At 44.7% G+C, this 20,745-nt stretch overlaps 1 long non-coding RNA gene across 4 annotated transcripts in view; it reads right to left on the reverse strand.

Annotated features, from left to right (window-relative positions):
• The window catches only part of LOC121830839 (uncharacterized), an 82,837-nt gene that overhangs the window by 49,741 nt on the left and 12,351 nt on the right, over positions 1-20,745 (reverse strand). For 2 of the 4 annotated variants that reach the window (XR_006074095.2, XR_013052742.1), the window contains exon 2: positions 15,036-15,361. This is a non-coding gene — a long non-coding RNA (uncharacterized LOC121830839). Of the gene's footprint in view, positions 1-15,035; positions 15,362-16,036; positions 16,336-20,745 lie in introns of those variants that run through there. The other 2 variants (XR_006074096.2, XR_013052743.1) reach the window with 2 other exon arrangements.

Consider the following 20,745-nt stretch of genomic DNA (forward strand, 5'->3'; position numbering starts at 1 on the left):
CTTACAACATTCAACTGCTTTCCTAATCCAAAGTCGTAACGTTGACATTCTACCAACAAGCAACATGGTCAGACCCGACACAGCAACACCTCAGTCCCTCATACTGTCTTAGTGACTGTTTCTACTACATGATGAAACACCATGACCAAGGCATCTATTTAGGGACTTGCTTTATAGTTTCAGAGTTAGTCCATGAATATGTTGTAGTAGTTAGGGATGGTGCTGAAACAGTAGCTCGGGTTCATATCTAATGCCCAAGGTGCAGGCCAAGGGTAAGGGATGGAAAGAGAGAAAGAGGGAGGGAGAGGGAAGGAGAGAGAGAGGCGGGGGAGTGAGGGAAGAAGGGAGAGAGGGTAAGCAAGCTGGTCTGTCTGGCATGGGCTTTTGAAACCTCAAAGCCCACCCCCAAGACACACCTGCTAATTCTTCCCAAACAGTTCCAATAACTAAGGACCAAACATTCAAATACATGATCCTATAGGGGACATTCTTATTCAAAACACTATACATGCCGGGCGGTGGTGGCGCACGCCTTTAATCCCAGCACTCAGGAGGCAGAGCCAGGTAGATCTCTGAGTTCGAGGCCAGCCTGGGCTACCAAGTGAGTTCCAGGAAAGGCGCAAAGCTACACAGAGAAACCCTGTCTCGAAAAACCAAAAAAAAAAAAAAAAACCACCACTATACTCCACGATTCCGTGTATCTGAAGCTCAAGAGCAGAAAATACTAATGTATAACAAAGGTACAAGGGAACTTCTAGGGTGGTGGACATGTTCTGCTTTATTTGGGAAGTGGTTACATATGTGTCTTCAAGTGTTAAAATGGCTCTAACTTGGCCAGTTTCCTATTGTACCAGAAGCAAGAGGATCTGAATTTGTGGCATCCTGGGCTATACTGCAAGACCTTTCATAACAAAACAAAGTCTTCCAACTTAACCTTTAAAATCTCTGTATTTTACTATATGTTAATTAGATCTCAATAATTAAAAAAAAAAAAAACCTGCTAAGTTCATTGAACGTCTTAGCCTTACTCGGTGGAGGGTATGAATGAAATTTGAGAGCTGAGCTAATGAATGAACTCTGTCATTCTGTCATACCTGTCAGAAGGAGCAAAAGCTATGAAGAATGTGGTGACCCCTTATGGACTATTTTTATCTGTGAAAACACACAAGGGTATACCAGAGGTACTTGCCAGTCATCCACCAAAAGGAATACAGCATGTGTCTCCAGGGGGTGGGTGCTTTAGCATGCCTAAGTCACAGTCATATTAGGCAAGGATGTACTTCACTGTTAGCATAGAATCCAGCTCTGATGACAGACGGGCTTCTAAATTTAGAATTTGCTGGATCACACACAGAGGTTGGCTTTAGAACTTGAGAAAAGACTAATCAAAACAGGGCTTCCAGCCACACCTGTGTACTGCTAAGACCAGGCATTGGGGTCACCGCTGAAGCATAATCTGATAGTGTCTAAACGTCTGGGGGTCAGGAAATTTCTATCCCAAAGGAACGAAGACTTGGGATGGAGGGAGACAGTAAGATATCTGAGGGACAGTCACATGAACTCTTTACCAAAGAGAATGTGCAGTGGAGAGCTTACATCATTTAAGCAACTGAAAGGCTGGCTGAGGGCAGAAGAGGTAGAATTTGATTCTTCCAAACAGCTAGATTCCAACTACTGTACACAAGTGTGGTGGTTGGAATAAGAATGGCCTCCCTAGGCTCATATTCGAATGCTTAGGGAGTGGCATTAGGAAGTATGGCCCTGTTGGAGGAAGTGTGTCACTGGGGGGTGAGCTTTGTGGTTTCAAATACCCAGGCCCAATGCTCACTCCCCTCTCTGCCTGCCCATCTGGATGTGGAACTCTCAGCTATCTTTCCAGCACCATGCATGCCTGTGTGCCACCATCATGATGACAGCAGACTAAACCTCTGACACTGTAAGCCAGCCCCAATTAAATGCTTTCTTTCATAATAGTTACTATGGTTGTGGTGTTCACAGCAGTAAAATCCTAACGAAGACAGTAAGTCACAGGCTGTTAGATTTTAATGCGATGTAAAATGGACTCTTTGGGACTCCAGAGTGCTTAGTGTCTCATTCACATTCCCCCAGCCAATACTCTCCAAACACCCACTGTGTAGTTCACACACCAGGATGAAGTGCTTACAGACTTAGCCCTGAAAAAAGCACTCAGTGCAGGGCAGTAGATGGAAGTGCAAGCCACTTACGACAGAGGCAGCAAGCAAGAGCAGGCGACGGAGGTGATAGGGCCAGGCCTGAGGAGAAAGGGATTGCTTCACACTACAGCTGGGCTGTCCAAAACACTCACTAGTCATTTTGCTTCTTCTCATTCACTCCGTCCAACACTCAAACGAGAACTGATTGAACTCTACCCTGTGCTGGCACTGTTATAAATGCTGGTGATACGGCAAATGAGCTCATGTGTCATGTCCTGATGAGAAATGGCAAAGGCACCGTCTTCCAGGTGTGGCATAGCCACTGTGGTCCTGAACTCTCGGCAGCTTTAATTAACGGCACAAGACCATCAAAAGCTCAGGCCCACCAACCTTCCTTAAGGAGAAGGGAGAGGCTCATGATACACACACCCATGCACACCCATGCACACACACACACACACACACACACACACACACTCCACACACACACACACACTCCACACACACACACTCCACACACACACTCCACACACACACACTACACACACACACACACTACACACACTACACACACTACACACACACACACACACACACTACACACACACACATCCCCACCCCACCCCCCCCCCCCACACACACACACACTGGAGAGTTTAGAGGCAGTGAGCAGTCGTTGGGGCTGGGGAGTGGAAAGGCATCTGAAGCATGACCTCTAGGCAGTTAATGGTGGCTGGGGAAAGACAGACATTTTCTACAGTGTTGTGGCCACTGGTAGGTTGCCCACGTTAATTAGGAAACCTAATTAAACTCATTGGAATCAGCAGAGTGGGGGAAGAAAAATAGAGGGTAACAGGGGTCAAATGTCATCCAAATAAACTATCTACACATACGAAGATACTGGAATCAACCCATTATATACAATCAATACATTCTAATTAAAAAAATAACTTACAAAAGGCACAGAGCATGTATGTCAGGTGGTGACAGGTACTGGAGACCAAGACGACTAGTCTGAATTCTTCAGTCATCTTCGAATAACCCAACAGGCCCTTTCTTTCCACAGCAGTGATCTCCCACCTCGCCGGGAAACTGTCTTCAGTGCCTGGTTCCATACTTAACTACCACCATCCTCTCTCCCATCCTGACCTGAGTCAGTTTGGTGTCCTGTGGGAGCCCATTCAGGTTTCCTGTAGCTTTACCCAGCGGGTCTGCATAAAGAGGATGACTGGAACATGGGCCTGAGTGCAGGTGTCTGAGATGGTCTGCACTTGACTGTGCTGGGGGGAGGTCTTCTGCCCTGCCCTGCTGTGGGATGTTCTGTATGTCCTGTGGGAGCCCATTCTCAGGTTCTTTGTGGCGTTACCCAGCAGGTCCATATAGAGGATGATTAGGACCATGGGCCTGAGTGCAGGTGTTTGAGATGGTCTGCACTTGGCTGTGCTGGGGGATGGTCTGTATGTCAAGTTGCTCTGATTGGTTAATAAATAAAACCTGATCGGCCGTGGCTAGGCAGGAAAGATAAGCGGGACTAACAGAGAGGAAATATAAAAGGACAGAAAGGCAGAAGGAGACGCTGCAGCCGCCGCAATGACCAGAGAGGCTGCAGCCGCCGCCATGACCAGCAGCATGTGAAGACGCCAGTAAGCCACCAGCCACATGGCAAGGTATAGATGTATGGAAATGGATCAATTTAAGATAAAAGCACAGTTAGCAAGATAAGGACAGTTAGCAAGAGGCCTGCCACGGCCATACAGTTTGCAAGCAATATAAGTGTCTGTGTTTATTTGGTTGGGTCTGAGCGGCTGTGGGACTGGCGGGTGACAGAGGTTTGTCCTGACTGTGGGACAGGCGGAAAAAATCAAGCTACATTTTGGCGCCCGAACTTGGGGCTAAAGAAAAAAAGGGCTAAAGAAAAAAAGGGAAGAAAAAAAGGGACTAAAGAAAAAGGACAAATGAACAGGGATAAAGGCCGGTGTTATGAAAAAAAAAAAAAATACTAAAGACAAAGTCCCTTAACCAAGAGGCGCTCCAATAAAGTGTGATCTGAGAAGAATCCTCGCGTGGTGGTAAAGAGGATTCAGAACTCAACACACGGAGCGGTGACGTCGGTAAGTTCTCCAGGAACGGTGACGTCAGTAAACGCCCCACAGTTCCTAATTCTCTCTCTCAAGTGAGCGGCAGCCGCCGGTTTGAATTACTGGCGGGTTCCTGGCATGTGTGCTTGGTAAAGATGGATATCACACAAAGAGTTTGGATTATATTGTCTTTGGGATTTTTAACTGCAGAAAAACATTTGATCGTAAAAGATGTTGAGTTAAACCAATATGTATATATTAAAGATATCTTGACTTTAAAATTTGGATATAAGGATGTGTTACTTTGGAAAGGAGACTCTGCTTTTATCTCTACAGAAAGCCAGAGGCTATGGATTTTTTCCAGATTGAGATACATCAGGTTTGATCAGCCAAGACCACCTGAAAGGTCTCCGATGACACCATGGCCCAGATGATCCAACATCCAGAATCGTTTCAAGGCAACTGGCTCAGACGATACGGTCTCACGGACTACTCCATGATCCTAAAATTTTCTTTGCATCCCCATAAGATACAGCGCCCCCCTCCAGCAGGAAGTAGTTAAGAGAAGCTACACCCAAATTCCCAAATATACCAAGCTGACTTTGGAGATGTGTAAAAGTTAAAACCTTCCTTTTAAAAAAAAAGAGAAAGGGGAAGTGCTGTGGGATGTTCTGTATGTCCTGTGGGAGCCCATTCTCAGGTTCTTTGTGGCGTTACCCAGCAGGTCCGTATAGAGGATGATTAGGACCATGGGCCTGAGTGCAGGTGTTTGAGATGGTCTGCACTTGGCTGTGCTGGGGGATGGTCTGTATGTCAAGTTGCTCTGATTGGTTAATAAATAAAACCTGATCGGCCGTGGCTAGGCAGGAAAGATAAGCGGGACTAACAGAGAGGAAATATAAAAGGACAGAAAGGCAGAAGGAGACGCTGCAGCCGCCGCAATGACCAGAGAGGCTGCAGCCGCCGCCATGACCAGCAGCATGTGAAGACGCCAGTAAGCCACCAGCCACATGGCAAGGTATAGATGTATGGAAATGGATCAATTTAAGATAAAAGCACAGTTAGCAAGATAAGGACAGTTAGCAAGAGGCCTGCCACGGCCATACAGTTTGCAAGCAATATAAGTGTCTGTGTTTATTTGGTTGGGTCTGAGCGGCTGTGGGACTGGCGGGTGACAGAGGTTTGTCCTGACTGTGGGACAGGCGGAAAAATCTAGCTACACTGCCCCTTGGCATTCCTTTAAAAACCCTTTGGCAGAGACGATTAGGATCCAGGTCCTCTCTAGGCTACCCTGTATTTTCTATCTTTTTCTCTCCCCTCTATCCTTCTATGTAATATTTCCTGCTGCTTCTACCCAAGAGTACTCTGGGGAAATGTGGGGTTGGGATGGCCCCCACAGCCTGTGCCCCCCCATACATTTCCCCCTCAGAGACCTTGATCCATCAGCCATGCAAGGCCCTTCTGCTCTCTACCTTGCTTTCGCCATTCACTAGCTTCCATTCCATTCACAGACTTTTGCTTTCTCACAGTTCTAAAGCTCTTTGCATATTTCCAAATGGGGAATAGGCAAGACCTCATGTGGATTCATCCAGTTCCCATGTATGGAGTCATGTGACTATATTAATTACTTTTCTGTAACAAATACTTGACAAGAAGCAACATAAGGAAGACAGGGTTGATTTTGACTCAGGCTTTGAGGTAACAACCCACCAGGGTGGAGAAGACAGGCCCACAGGGGTGGCTTGCAGCAGACTGGGCCTTGAGTATCAGTGGACCAAAAGGCAGAGAAGGGGGAAGGCCTGCATTCAGCTGTCTGTATCCTTTTTCCATCTTCACTCAGTTCTGGAAGGCAGCCTGTGGAATGGCATGCCACCACATCCAGAAGTTCCCCTCTCTCACCCAGTCAATCCTTTCTGGAAGCATCCTCCCAGACATGCTCCAGACATGCCACACAAATGCTGAAGGTGGTTCTTAATCCAATCAAACTGACAACCAAAGTTGACCATCAGAGGTTCTTGAGTCTTGGGAAATCCTGCACCACCTAACCCAAGTGCTTAATTCATCTTTGTTGGCAGACCGCTCAAAAGCACACACTCTACTGCTTGCCTATACCACTGTATTCCCTGACCCGCCTCACCACGCACCATGCTTCAGACAGCTTAGGCTGACAATAAAGATATAGCCCAATAATCACCTATTTGCCAGTAAAATAGCTCTCTTTCATTGGATTCAAGATCTTAGTGGTCTTAAAGGTTGATGTTCCTAAGATATATCCTGAGCCCTCTGCTCACCTTTATGTTATTTCTGAAATCTAAATAGAGCTTGTATTTTGGAAATTTGATCATTTCATCTCCTGGTGAAAATGAGGAAATCTTGAGATACTGATGACCCATTCATCATCTACATGTGATAAAACTGCATGGGGCTACTCTCCTGCACAGCACATACTCAGAGTTTGGAGCATGTAAGCTGGTGGAATCTGATCAATTCTGTGGATTTTGGTGATGTAAATATCTTGCTTTCAACATTGTGAATATAAAATACAAGCATTAGAAGAGTCTAGGCAAAGGGCTTGAGGAAAGTCACTATAACTTGCAATTCCTTCCAGAAAAATCTATATTTCAAGATCAAAATTAAAACCTAGAATAGACGCATATGTTTTTAAAAAGTGAACACACACCAAGAAAAGCCTCTACTTTTCACAAGACAGAAACACAAATTCACCTGCCCCACTCTCAAGACTCTGCACAAAGCCACACAGAACCTTTGCAGTCTGTGTCCAGTTCCTCTCCCTTAGACTTCACATTCATTCTTTAGACAACCCATGATGGACCAACGCATTAGAAATACAGTAGTGACCCAACAGATAAGGCACCAGTTAAGCGATAAAGCGTGTTCTGCCACAACTTGGAACTATAGCCGACAGGCTAGCCATTCCCCCTTCCATTCTGTTCTGCTCCCTTTGCTCAGTATTCATTTTCCTGCATTTGTGAGCCCCACCCCCCACGCTATCAAATCATCCAGTCATAAACATTCCCCAAGCACCTCCCTGTGCCCGGCTGCAGCTGCACTGGGGCTGCAGCTGTGAACCACAAAGCAAGGCCTCTGCCCCAGGAGTCTCACATTAGTGAAAGACAGATGATCCACAGCCAGATAGGAAAACACAAAAGGACGAGATTTAAGGGACCGATCCGATCCGATCCGGAGAGTGGATTAGGCTAGTGAGCCAAGCAAGCGTTCCTCCAAGCAGGTGTTACCCAAACCCAAACCTAGATGCCAAGAAAGGACGTTAGATGGAACGGAAGTGGGCACAAAGGCTTAAGAAGGGAGATGCTTGACCTAGTTACGGAGTGGAAAGGTTAGTGTAGTGAGGCCAAGGAGGAGGGAGAGATGATAAAAGTGGGGGGGAAAGTCAGAAAGGTGGGCAGGAGACAGACGCAAAGGGCTCTGGGAATCAGGACAGCACCGATGCTGCTTGGGTGTAGCTACAGGCTGTGGAGGAATTTGAGCAGGAGAGCCCCACCACATCCATCAGAGACAAATCTGCCGCTGTGCAGGGCATGACTAGGAGTGGGGTGGGGAAAAGAAAAGAACCAGAAATAAGCTGGAGAGGCCAGAGATTCCGCGCTTCTGAAGAGTCTCCACGCAGCCTTGTTCTTATGGCTGCTGCCTCACTCGCTCCATGGCTAGGGCGCCTGCTTCATGTCTTGCCTTCCTGACTAGAAAGGTGCTGACAGAGCAGAGGGACCGAGTGTGATTCTCTCGTGCCTACCAAGTTCAGCCATTTCTTAAGTTAATTGGTCATATCCAACATGGGGAGGAAGGAAGGTTCTAGAAAGTAAATGGCATTTGAGGTACACCACTAAGGATAGCAAAATTAGACACATGGGACTTGGGAGGATGGAGAGGGCAGCATGATGAAAGGGAAAAAAAAAACAGATGGGAAACAATGGCTGTGGGGTGAATGCAGCAAAGAGAAAGTAAATTGGAAAGACTAGAAAGCTGGGTTGGGGCAAGATGACGGCAGTTTCTTCAAAGGTTTTATCTAAGAACAGAAGGGCGCTGCTAAGTGTTTTTGAGCAGAGGAACGAGAAGATTTTGAATTCTGTAACAAACTTAAAATGAAGCTGCTAGAATACGGAGGGATGCAAACCAGGAAAGGCAAGAACGAGCATGGAGTGCAGGGCCACGGGTGATGAGTGCCTGGATCGGCCTCTGCTCTTCCCTGAAAGGAAAGCATGACCTCTAAGAGCGTGCATGCACACCATCACGGGGTGTGTATCTCTGAACTGACAACAGCTTATAAGAGCACACAGCTTATAAGCAGCCACAACTTGTACCTGCCGCGTGTCTGCTGTGGCAACTGAGTATTCAAGACTGTATGGTAACTTACCGTTGCGGATTCTAGGAAGTCCAAGCGGGACACTGACGTCAGGGGACCATCACATGGCACAAAGTCGAGAGAAAGCCAGCAAAGCCTCCGGCCCTTTCATAAGGCCCCTAATCATCTTGAAAGGGCTTCAGCTGTTTAAAGTACCCATTTGCCATTAAACTTTAGCACTTGTGTTTGGGAGGGCGCACCATGGTTTAAGCCATAACATTTCTGAAAGCACGTGGTGGGTGGATGGGTGAAGATTGTTCAGAACGAAGTGTGCACCATCCAGAACCTGAGCAAACTGAAAAGGACTAAGACACAACGGCGAAAGGCAGACCAGAGGCCGAGAAGCCCCAGGAGAGAGGCGGGTGTGCGAGGCAGGCCTGGTGATGAGCGGGTATTTTTGTTCCGTTTGCGTTTATCTTTTCTTGGTCTCTGGTTGCACTGATTCCCAGGTCCTACCACCGAGTAGGGGCCCCTGCTGCAGTGGGTTATTTTTCCATGGAGGAGTTCAGCTGTTTTACTCCAGCCATGGCTAATGTGTACTTTCTCAGTACAGGACATCTCTCTCCCATAATGCTTGGCGCTCTGGTGGGGAACAGAGCTCTGACTTGGCTTCCTTTCGGCCCCGCAGCCCACCACCATCTATTCCTGCCCTAGTCCATTTATGTTTCCTGAGCCTCGGAAAAATGACAGGGGCTGATTGTTAATATACACTAGACAGCTTTTATCTGTAACATGCAGAACGTGTTTTTCTAACGTAATTCAGTCCACATAGAAAGTCTATAAAAGAGGCGAAATTTATCGTTCCCATTAAACAGATGGCAAAGCTGGCAGGCATCTTACACACACACACCTGTGGGAACACAGCCCAAGGCCTGGATTTGACCCAGGTCAGTGACCCTAAACACAGGTCATCAGTATTACCGAGTGCTTCATAACCCTAAAGACATATAAAGGTGTTCATTTAAAACTAGTTCCATATAAATCACTATGGCATCAGCTGAAATCCCCGTCACACCAACGATTTCTTGTCCCTTCCTTCCTATGACATGACCAGTACTTGAAACTGGTGTTCACTCTTCTATACATTTTTAACCTTTTAGCACACAAAATTACATGGTTTTCAAAATCTGCATAGTGTGACACCAAATGTATCCATTTGCATCTACCCATAATCAATGTGATTTAATTAACTTATTTTGGAAATATTTTGTTTTAGGAAAATAGTACATGGGTGGATGTTCTGCTCTTTTCTGGTGCCTTGTTACTTCAATGGCTCCTAGTACTCTGATAGATACATCATGCAAACTACTTTATTTAAGATACAGACTTAAGAATAGGATTTCTCAGTGTTTGGAGTTTTGTTGTCATTTGTTTTATTTCCTGAGACAGGATCTTATATACTAGACTGGCTTTGAACCTACTATGTAGCTGAGGCAGTCTTCGAACTCCTGACCCTGCTATGTGGGGGTCAGGTGTACACCACCATGCCTGGCTCGGGACTTTCATTTTGAAGGCAGCTCCCTCTTTATTTCACTTGAATTTGCTGCAGTATCCTTCCAAGTGGGAGTGTCACCCTGCGACCTCATTCTCAACGTCAGAAGCAGCAACAGCAAACTCAGGATGGTGATGTCAGAGTGTGACATGGCATCCATTCTCCTGCACTTCTCTGTGCCTTTGAATTATTTCATAATTAAAATGTTACTCTGACTTAGAGTGTAAGGACCTTTGCCTCCTGCTGTCGGTGGCTTGGATTAAGACTTAGGAAGGAGCAAGTTCTGTGAAACCAAGATGTCCAGATTAAAATAACCTCAGCAGAATGTACCACTCCAAAAAAAAAAATTAAATGTACTAGACATTAAAGGTTAAAAATAAAAATCATTTTCACACACACAAGCCAGAGAGACGTGGTTTAGAAATAGATTTGGTATAAAGAAGCCAGGTGGAATAAGGGAAGGCTGGGTTGGGATGGCCAGAACAGAAACATGAGGTACAAGTGTCCTGTTTATTTTTGATACAGAGAATTTTGCTTCAACCAACCTGAATCCTGTAGTTGCAAACAACAGAAATGTATTGACTGAAGCAGAAAAGGGGCTGTGTTAGAAAACTACTCAGAGTGGTCTGGAGGATGCAGAGGCAGGATGGGCATGGCAAACACCCAGAGGACCAGGTAGCAGGGACCGGGGATAAGTTAGATTAACAGACAGGTTTGGCAGAGGCTGAGTGCCCACTGCAACAGAGACATGGCTAGAACCAGAGAAACACTGTTCCATTAGGTCCCAAGCTGTCTGGGCTGATACAAGCCAGAGCTCTCAGTACCTACCTTCCTTCAAAAAAAAAAAAAAAGCACTGATCAAAGTGGACCCTGTTTAGGACGGGTATCTGTGTGAAACTTGCTTCCACTGAACAGTATGACCAGGGCCAGATGTTCTCCATCCAAATTACAGAGTGAAATCCCACCTTGCAGAGTCTCCTGAGTTAGACAGGACAACTCATCTACCTTCCAGGTACCAAGAAGTCACAAACAGTGCAGGAGGACTAGAGGGGCTCTGAGCTACAGTAGAGATCTGTCTTACATGGAGACTGGACTTTAAAGTCAGCTTATACAGCAGAAACTGAGGCAGAGACTGATATTTACCTCCCTCATTTTTTCATCATCTGAAATGTTTTCCTTTTTCTTCAACACTAACAGAATCCAAGTCTAGTCTGGGTAACAACATGCCCAGTTAAGGCTAATATTCCCCAGTCAAGCTTAAATATGCATGTGGACAAGTTCACATAAGTCATTGGGTAGAGCTCCTAGGAAAGCATTTGGAATGGGCCACATTGTACCTGTGTTCTTCTTGCCTATAATATGGACCATATTTGGCCATGAGTTAACCTTGAATAAGAAGATGTACCAACAATAATAGATCAAGAAGACAGGCCTAGTCTGGGTGTCTGTCTCTGCTGACCACTGAGCCACCTGCCCTGGGCCTCTGCTAATTGCTCATGTCATGTTAGTTCTCTCTCTAATTTGCTCACTCTCACTGTGTGTGTGTGTGTGTGTGTGTGTGTGTGTGTGTGTGTGTGTGTGTGTGTGTTATATGTATGGGTACATATAACAGATGTGTACATGTGAATATGCATGTGTGGAAGTCAGCTTCTATCGTTCCCACCTTATTTTTTGAGACAGGGTCATTCATCGAATCTGAAGTTCCTTGACTGGCTAGCCTGGCAGGCACATGTGCACCAGGGAATTTCCTGTCTCTGCCTCTGCCTGTGTCCTGTGCTAGCATTACAGATACAAGTTGTTATTTGTTTTTATGTAGGTGCTGGGAATCTGAACTCAGGTCTTTACCCTTACACAGCATTTCCTTTACTCACTGAGCCGTCTCCCTGGCTCCTGTTTGAATTTTCTATTACATGCATCTAAAATTGAACTTTGGTCATTTCAGATGATGAAAAATATATTTGTTGTTAAACATGAAAACACTATGAAAGCCAGTCTCTAGACATCCTATCAGAAAATACCATTGAGCTGGGACTAGAACTCAGTGATAGAGTGCTTGTCCAACACTTTTGTGGTCCTAAGTTTAAAACTAAGAACCACCATACTGCATGTATTATGTATGCATGTGTGTATACACTATGTGTGTGTATGTGTGTATATGTACATACATATATGCATTTATACATATATACATACACATATGCTGAATGTATATGTGTATATGTTTGTGTGGTTAAACTATACTGTATGATACAACCCATTAATATTACATTATTACATTAATTTTAAAATGCAAAGAGAAAGAATGTCAAGCATGGTGCCTCATGCCTGTAATCCTAGCATATATGAGTCTGAGGCAGAAGGATTACCATAAGTTCAAGGCCAGCCTGGGCTACAGAATGAGACTTTTTTTTTTTTTTGGTAAGGAAAAAGAATATTGCTATAATAGTAGAAGGGCTTCTCAATAATGGGCTGTACATAAACAATTAGCATAACTATAAATAAATGCCCTTCCCTGATAGGGAAGAACTCCAGTTGACATGGAAAAACTGAAGAGTTTTGCTATTGTTGTCTTGCTAATAAATGAAAGGAGAACTTTGGAGCAGCTATGGCCTGACTCGTCATCACTGTCCTTTGCTTTGGGTACCTTCCCAATAACATCTCTTGCTTGAACCCTCTACCTGGTGTGCCCAACTGGAAAGACCATGATAAGAAGACAGGAATATCTTAAAAAACACCAATCAAACATTCTCCAGAATTCTAACAGGGATTCTAACTCTAACTTCAGAGTTCAAAACACAAGAGCTGGGCTGACAAAATGGCTCAGTATGTGAGGACACGTACTGGCAAGGCTGACAAGCTGAATTCAGTCCCTAAGTCACGGCATAAAAAGAAAGACCTGATCCCCATGAGTTATCCACTGTCCTCCACACACGTGCATGGCAGGGATACACATACACACACACACATACACACACACACACACACACACACACACACATTCTAGCACACACACACATACATACATACATACATACATGCATGCATGCATACATACATACATACTACAAGAGCTGAGCACTACTTTCTCAAGAGCTTGCTAAGAGTCTGTGACTCAAACTTGGGCGAGAAGCAAAGGCGAGGCCAGGGAGTGACGAGGTCCATTAGAACCAGACAAATCAAAGATTGCTGCCTAGGGAATTCCCACTTTGCTTCATCTCTGCTTTAGCTTGGCCCCACCCCCACCGGCAAAGAAGGATTACGCGTTCCTAGTTATAAAGCCAGGAAAGGTGCTGAGAGAGGAGGTGCCTTTAGGATGGACACAAACCAATCTCTGCCCTCTGTTGTCCACAGGTCAATGGGAAGACCCTACGCAGTCCCACCAAAACACCACCATCAAAATCAGGTGATGAAAGGCTGCTGTGAAGCCCAGGACTCTTCTCAATGATAAAACTTCCTCAAATGACAGAACTTGAAACTATTATTCAATATTATCCTATGTATAAATGTCTCAATAAATCTTTGTGAATTAATTAATTCATTGTTCCTGCATGTGCTTTTGTCTTGTGCTAGTGACTACAACTTCTTGCTTATCTCTTCCTACATTGGGGGTACAGGATAAATATTTACATCTGAGATGAGCCAGCCTTCATCAAACATCAGGTCCACCTAGTGTTCCTGATCAAACAGCCACTCCTCAGACACTTTCAAGAGGATTTTACCTGAAGAGCTTGGCCCAGGCCCACACTTCCTCCCTGGGCCATCCCCTCCCTACCTACCCCACACTTGGCCCTGGTCATGCCCCTAAATCATGTGCTTCTCTTGTGGAGCATGCCTGTTCCCCACAGCCTTATTCTCCCCACTCCTCCCTTCCCTCTGGAAGGAGAGGTGCTGCATTCTTGTGCAGACAGGAGGCATCCCACAGAGCCAGCACGAATTGGCTGCCCTTTCCCAGAGCACTGAACATCTTGAAGATATTTGTAATTCTACTCGCGACTGGAGGATATAATTCATTGCTTGCTGAATCAAAGCCCGCCAGCTGCCAGAGGAGTCCAGAGGCCATTTGTGTGATTCAGAAACGTAAAAACAAAAGAGAAAGGTTCAATTCTCATCCTCTTCCTTTACCCACACGCAAATATGTATCCTCCCAACCAAGTCAAGAGCTCCGTTCTTCAAGTAAGCCACATAATTCCCTGCTTGTCCCCATCTTTGTACCCCTTGATCTTCAAGGAAAGATGGTCCTACTTGTGTTTGGGACATACAGATTTTGAGGGTGCAAATTAGGTACAAGCCAACTACAAGGTGAAAGGTGAAAGGCTGTCCTCTATAAGGAGCTTGTGGGACCTCAGCCAAGGGGAGGGGAGCATACTGTTCTCCTATGCAATCCATCGTCCTTCAGTGTGAACGATGACCGCTAAGAAGATAGGTGAGGCTCAATGGCTTTCTTGGCCTTGGCTTTCCAGCCAAGGTCACAGGGCAGGGCAGCTGGCCAAGTCCTCCTCGGTGATTGGGCCTGGGGACCCGAGAAGGAGGATTCTTCATCATCAGGAAAGACTGGGAATTATCTTTTTTTCCCCTGCCCATCAGGGGATAGCCGGCATTAATCTGGCCATTGTTGCTTTGGTCTTGACTCTTCCTGTGTCTCCTTCACATGAAGTTGAGCAAATGTGTATAACGGGCCACATTCAACAGAGTCCTTATAAAACATCCTTAAGATCAATAACAAGCAAGAGCTGGGTGTGCTGGAGCATACCCATAGTCCCAACATTCAGGAGGTTCAAGAGTTCAAGACCAGCATGAGCTACAAACATGGAGAGTTCCAAGCCAACCTGGCATACTTAGTGAGATCCTGTCTCAAAATAACAATATAGTAACAAGTACTGTCGTAATATTGAAGCATAATTATGACTCACCTTGAAAAATTGTAGGGGTATAATTTCAGTTAATCCTCCTGGAAGCCCTTGGAAGTGAATTATTGTGCTTGTTCCATTTCTTTACAGATGAGGGACATGAGCACCAGATTATGTGACTTGTCCAAGGTTAAGCAGTTGCTGAGTGAAAAATACAGGATTTGAATTCCGTTCAGTCAGATATGAAAAGCATTGTACAAAATCACCTACTGCTACCTCTCCACGAAGCTCGGGAAAGTCTCATGAAGCAAAGCCTCTTAAGGGACTGAGAATGGAAGCTTTGATTCCTCTGACCAAATGGTAGCTTCTCTCTACTGCAGTCAGGGGAACTGGAGAAAAAAAAAAACACAAAGAGAATCAACTGTAACAGCAACCAGCCTATGTTCTTCCAGTACAGTTTGGGTTTTGTTTCCTTCTTGTCGTTTCTCAGTTCCTCACTTCCCCACACCTTCTGTGTGTGTGTTAATGCACATACATGTGGTGTGTTTTATGGTGTGTGTTTTTCTGCAACCCACTGATCTTTTGCAGAATGATAGGAAACAGACACAAGAAGACAGACGAGTAGGCACACAGATAAAGGCCAGATGCATGGTAAACATGTGGATGGATAGATGGATGGGAAGACTTACAGATATGTGAACCAATAAATTGATAGAGTAATGGATAATGGAGTAGGCCAATAGATAGACCTATAGACAAATCAATGGATGTGGCTTCTATGATGCACATAGAGCTGACTCTAATATTTGACCCCTGTAAGTAGGAGTCAGCAAGGAAAAGGAAGGGATGGCTTGATATCACCCTGGATCACAGAGTAGCTGGTTCACCTTCTCTGTCAGGCCTTCCTCTACTGCTTTCACTCTTGTGCCCTCCACTTGACCATTCTCTCTGCTCTCTACTTGGCTGGTATTTCCACAACTGTTTTTTTTTTTTTAATGAATGGATTTTCATAGCCCTCTCCCACCTGCTACCCATATACTGAGGGAAAGACACATATTTCTTACCTGTCTTTACTCTCTCTTTATCTCAGTGCACTGTTGATCACATAAATGAACACTATCATAGAGCACATCACATAAGAAAGCCATGGGCTTCTCTTTCAGGGAGTTTCTCTAGCTCTTACAGATACTGTTAAAAAACACATGAAGACCTAATGACATCATCCATACAAACCATCTCTGTTCACAAAATATCTCAGCACCTCACATAGGTTATTTATTGGGCATTTACTAAGTATATTAGTACGTGACAAAGTAAGTCATGTAGAGAGTTTACGCTGATTTAAATAATTTGTATTTAATAACTCAATATTCATCCCAAAAACCTAGAGGTAGGTCTTACTATTATACATATTTTATCAATGAAGACCACACCAAGCAATGTTAAACAACCTACCCCAGATCACACATCAGTGAAAGACAGAGGCAGGGATCAAACCTAAGCTGAACTCTAAGCCTTAATCCCCAAGCTTCAGGGACAAATAGTATGGACTCTCTAGACTTTGTGTTAAATAGTTTGACAGGTTTAGTTGATGCCTTCTGCCTCGCTTTGTCTACACAGTCTCTCTCTGGTCAGTCAAGTGATGCTGGAGCCCAATACCAAACACAAGCTGGCAATACAAGCTTGTTCAACCCATTAACCACCTGTCAGCCTCTACTCAACTCCAAAAGTCACCTAAGTAGAAACCCAAGGTCTGGGGTGCATGGCGCCATTCATTGATTTTGTGACTTTGTTCAAGTTGCTTAACTTCAGAGAGCCTCCATTTCTTCATCTGCAAGTGGGAAGCCATTCTGCCTAGTGCACTACATGGAGCTGTTGAGAGGATGGAATATGACTTATTAAATGAAGGGGACTTTGCCAGAGTCATTGGCAGTATTTCTGCATCAAGGCCCCTTAGAAAACATGATCTAATAGAATGATTCAAGCAGGCTTCCCAAATGCATTACAGATCATTGCTAGGAAATGCTAAGTAGGTTTTAGTCCAACCAGCCTGAAAGGTTACTCTCCAGGCTCGTGAGTAAACCACCCTTATATCACTTTGGGCCCCTGGCCACTTGGTGGGGTGCCAGAACCGCTACAGGCTTGCTCCGTTCAGACTTGGTTTGACCACAATCATATTAAATATTAAATCATCCAGTGGCCATAGCAAAGAAGAAAACTATGTCAGTGGTTAGCTATTCTGCCTTTTGTTACTATTCACAACAATTTCCTAAGCATTTTGGGCACTCAGTACTGAACCCAATCTTAAAAGAAATGACATCAAGCCTAAAGGAACTTTGGCCTAATTTCACTGGAAGTTAAAACTAGGCCCCTGGACACAGACGCTGTGTTTCTTCTTCGTGTTCATAGCAAGCAAGAGACTGCAGAAATGCAAGCCTTCTGTTCTCAAGAGGGAGGCAGCTGCCTTTCAGCTGGAATTCAGGTCCTTTGTCACCTTGCGCCATTCATGAGATTTCTCTTCACTTGTCTTTCATCAGACCCTTCCTCCACAGGATCAAAAACAGCAAAATCAAACTTAATGTCACCAGCAGAGGGACAACTGACATTGTGAGCCTTCTCCCTTGCAGGCAGAAGGGTATATCTCGCCTATAGTCTTATCCCACTTGAAGATATCACCATGGTCTAAGAACAAGGAAGCAATCAGAAGTATCTAGAATGTGAGGCATTCCAAGACAACTAGTCCTGACCCTTCAATCTTGCCCGTGCTGTTTTTATAAGAACTGAGGAGACTGAAGAGTCATAACTAAGTGTGATAGTTGGATTCTAAATCTCTACAAAAACTTACAGGGAGAATTAGGGATCTATTAATATGAAGTCCTCAGGATGGAGTATCCTTAAAGCAGCTCTTAAGAATAAGAATGTTCTCCAACCAATTTCTGTTACTATTATCCCACCAAAGAAGGCTAGCCTTCATCAATATCGTGTTACTTGCACTTCATAGACAGAAAGACAGATGGATGGGTGGGTGGGTGGGTGGGCGGGGAGGTGGGCAGGTGGGTGGATGGATGATGGATGGGTAGATAGATAGATAGATAGATAGATAGATAGATAGATAGATAGATAGATAGATAGATAGGCAGGCAGGCAGGCAGGCAGGCAGGCAGGCAGGCAGACAGACAGACAATAGATCATGAATTAGTCCTGGGCATGAAAGAATAGACTAAAGTGGGAAGAGAAATTACAATGGCCAAGAAGAAGTGAAACAGTTCTGAGAGGAGAGCAGCTGGACCTGGCAGCAGAAGATGGAGTCCCTCCTTCCTCATCAAGGAAGCCTTTGCGTACATCCCACTCTGCTCATCCATAGATTTAAGAGGAAAGGTTTGATGGCAATATCTGAGGTCAAGAGCACAAATTCAGAAATGGGTTTAAGAAAAAGTACAGGTGAAAAGGCAGGCAGGGCTCACACAGAGAAGGTCACGTGCTTCCAATGTTCTGGAACTTCTTCCAAGATAGAGCAATGTGCTTGATATCGACTGATCTTTGAAATTGTAACAAGAGACCTCTAAAAACCTACTATCGTGGGGTTTCTATGGTTGTGATAAAACACCATTACCAAGGGCAACTTGGGGAGGAAAGGGTTTAGTTCAGCTTACAACACTCAGGTTACAGTCCATCGCTGAGGGAAGTCAGGGCAGGAATTCAAGGCAGGAACTGCAGTAGGGACTACCAAGGAGTGCTGTTTGCTGGGCATTCTCCTCACAGCCTGCTAAGTTTACCTTCTTCTATCATCCAGGACCATCTGCCAAGGAGTGCACCACCCACAATGGGCTGGGCCCTCCACATCAATCATTAATTAAAACAATATCCCACAGACTTGCCTACAGACCATCATATGGAGGGTTTTCTCAGTTAAGAGTACCTCTTTCTGAGAGGAGGGTTTGTATGGGCGAGAATTGTTGAGACCAAGATTGGGAAAAGCACAGGGACAAATGGCCAAACGAATGGAAACACGTGAACTATGAACAAATAGCTGAGGAGCCTCCAACTGGATCAGGCCCTCTGGATAAGTGAGACAGTTGATTAGCTTGATCTGTTCGGAAGGCCCCCAGGCAGTGGGACCTAGACCTGTCCTCAGTGCATGAGCTGGCTGTTTGGAACCTGGGGCTTATACAAGGACACTTGGCTCAGCCTGGGAGGAGGGGACTGGACCTGCCTGGACTGAATCTGCCAGGTTGAACTCAATCCTCAGGGGACTCTTTGCCCTGGAGGAGATGGGAATGGGGGGTGGGCTGGGAGGAAGGCAGGGGGAGGGAAGGGGGGAGAACAAGGGAATCCGTGGCTGATATGTAAAATTAAATTAAATTTAAAAAATCATCATCAACAACAACCAAAAAAAAAAGAGTACCTCTTTCTGGATATATGTAGATTTGTGTACTATTTTGACAAAAAAATAAATAAGCACTCCTACTCTACAGCCCCTAAGACAGTTTTATCTCCACTGTAAGATTTAGCACATAGAGGATAGGTACTGAATCCAGTTGGTTATATAAACCAGCTCTAGTAGGGAGGCAATCATCCCACTGTGGGTATCATGACCTTTGTCTATTGCTAACTTTTACCCAGTGGTCTGATCTCACCACGGCTCACCTCCTTTTTGATACATGATCTCTCTGTTTACCCTTTAGTTTTCACGTGATGAAAATAATAATAATAATAATAATAATAATAATAATAGCTATTCCTCTATAAAGATTTTTATTCAAGGACTCATAGCCACCTACCTGTGGTTTCTGAGTCTCTTGATTTATGGTTGGGAACAGAACCATTGGGTGCTGCCCAGCTGAGGGACTGGTTGCCCTGTGTCAAAGAAGTCACTAATTCAAAGTGGAATATGAACAAGGTGTGTGTGTGTGTGTGTGTGTGTGTGTAAAAGAGAGAGAGAGAGAGAGAGAGAGAGAGAGAGAGAGAGAGAGAGAGAGAGAGACTACTTTGTGTGGGTGTATGTGTGTGCTATATATACGCATGTGTTTTGGTGCATATACCATAAACATACATGTAGGTCAAAGGACGTTAGATGTCCTGTTCTATCATTCTTTGCCTTATCCCCTTGAAACAGAATCTCTCTCTCTCAAACTGGAATTAGGCTGGCAGCCAGCAAGCCACAGAGATCCTCCAACCTCCACCCACAACAGTGCTGTATATGGTCACACCTGGATTTTTACATGGATGCTGAGGATTCAAACTCTGGTCACCATGCTTGTGAAGCAAGTGCTCTTACCCACTGAACCATATTCCTAGCCCAAGAACCAATTCTTGGAGAAACTATGGCTACAAAAGCTTTTCCCTTCCTTGGTGGTAATTAGAGCTAGGATTACAATAAGAAAAAACTTCCATGGGAGCACTACCCAGATAGTATGACAGAGAGAGGACCAGAAAGCTGTGTTTATAACTGTTTGGGATGTATTATATGAGAGAAGAATCTATTTCCAATTAAAAAACTAAACTAAAAAGAAAAATACAGCCCTTTTAGAAAATTGTGCTAACCTCACATAGTACTGAAACCATGAAGAAAAATAAAAAGTGCACACTGAAGACAGACGAAGCTAAAGAAAAGCTGATGTAAACTTCAGAAGATGGCTTGGTTACACAGTGGAAGTTGGGCAAGTCGAGTTCAGTTTCAATCATTCACTGTGTGACTCTGTGCCAGCCTTTCTTCACTAGACATTTACCTTCCTGGTCTTTAAATAAGAAGGCTAAATGACAAGATCTTTTA

This window comes from Peromyscus maniculatus, chromosome 7 (genome assembly GCF_049852395.1).
Source record: "Peromyscus maniculatus bairdii isolate BWxNUB_F1_BW_parent chromosome 7, HU_Pman_BW_mat_3.1, whole genome shotgun sequence".
NCBI lineage: Eukaryota > Metazoa > Chordata > Mammalia > Rodentia > Cricetidae > Peromyscus > Peromyscus maniculatus.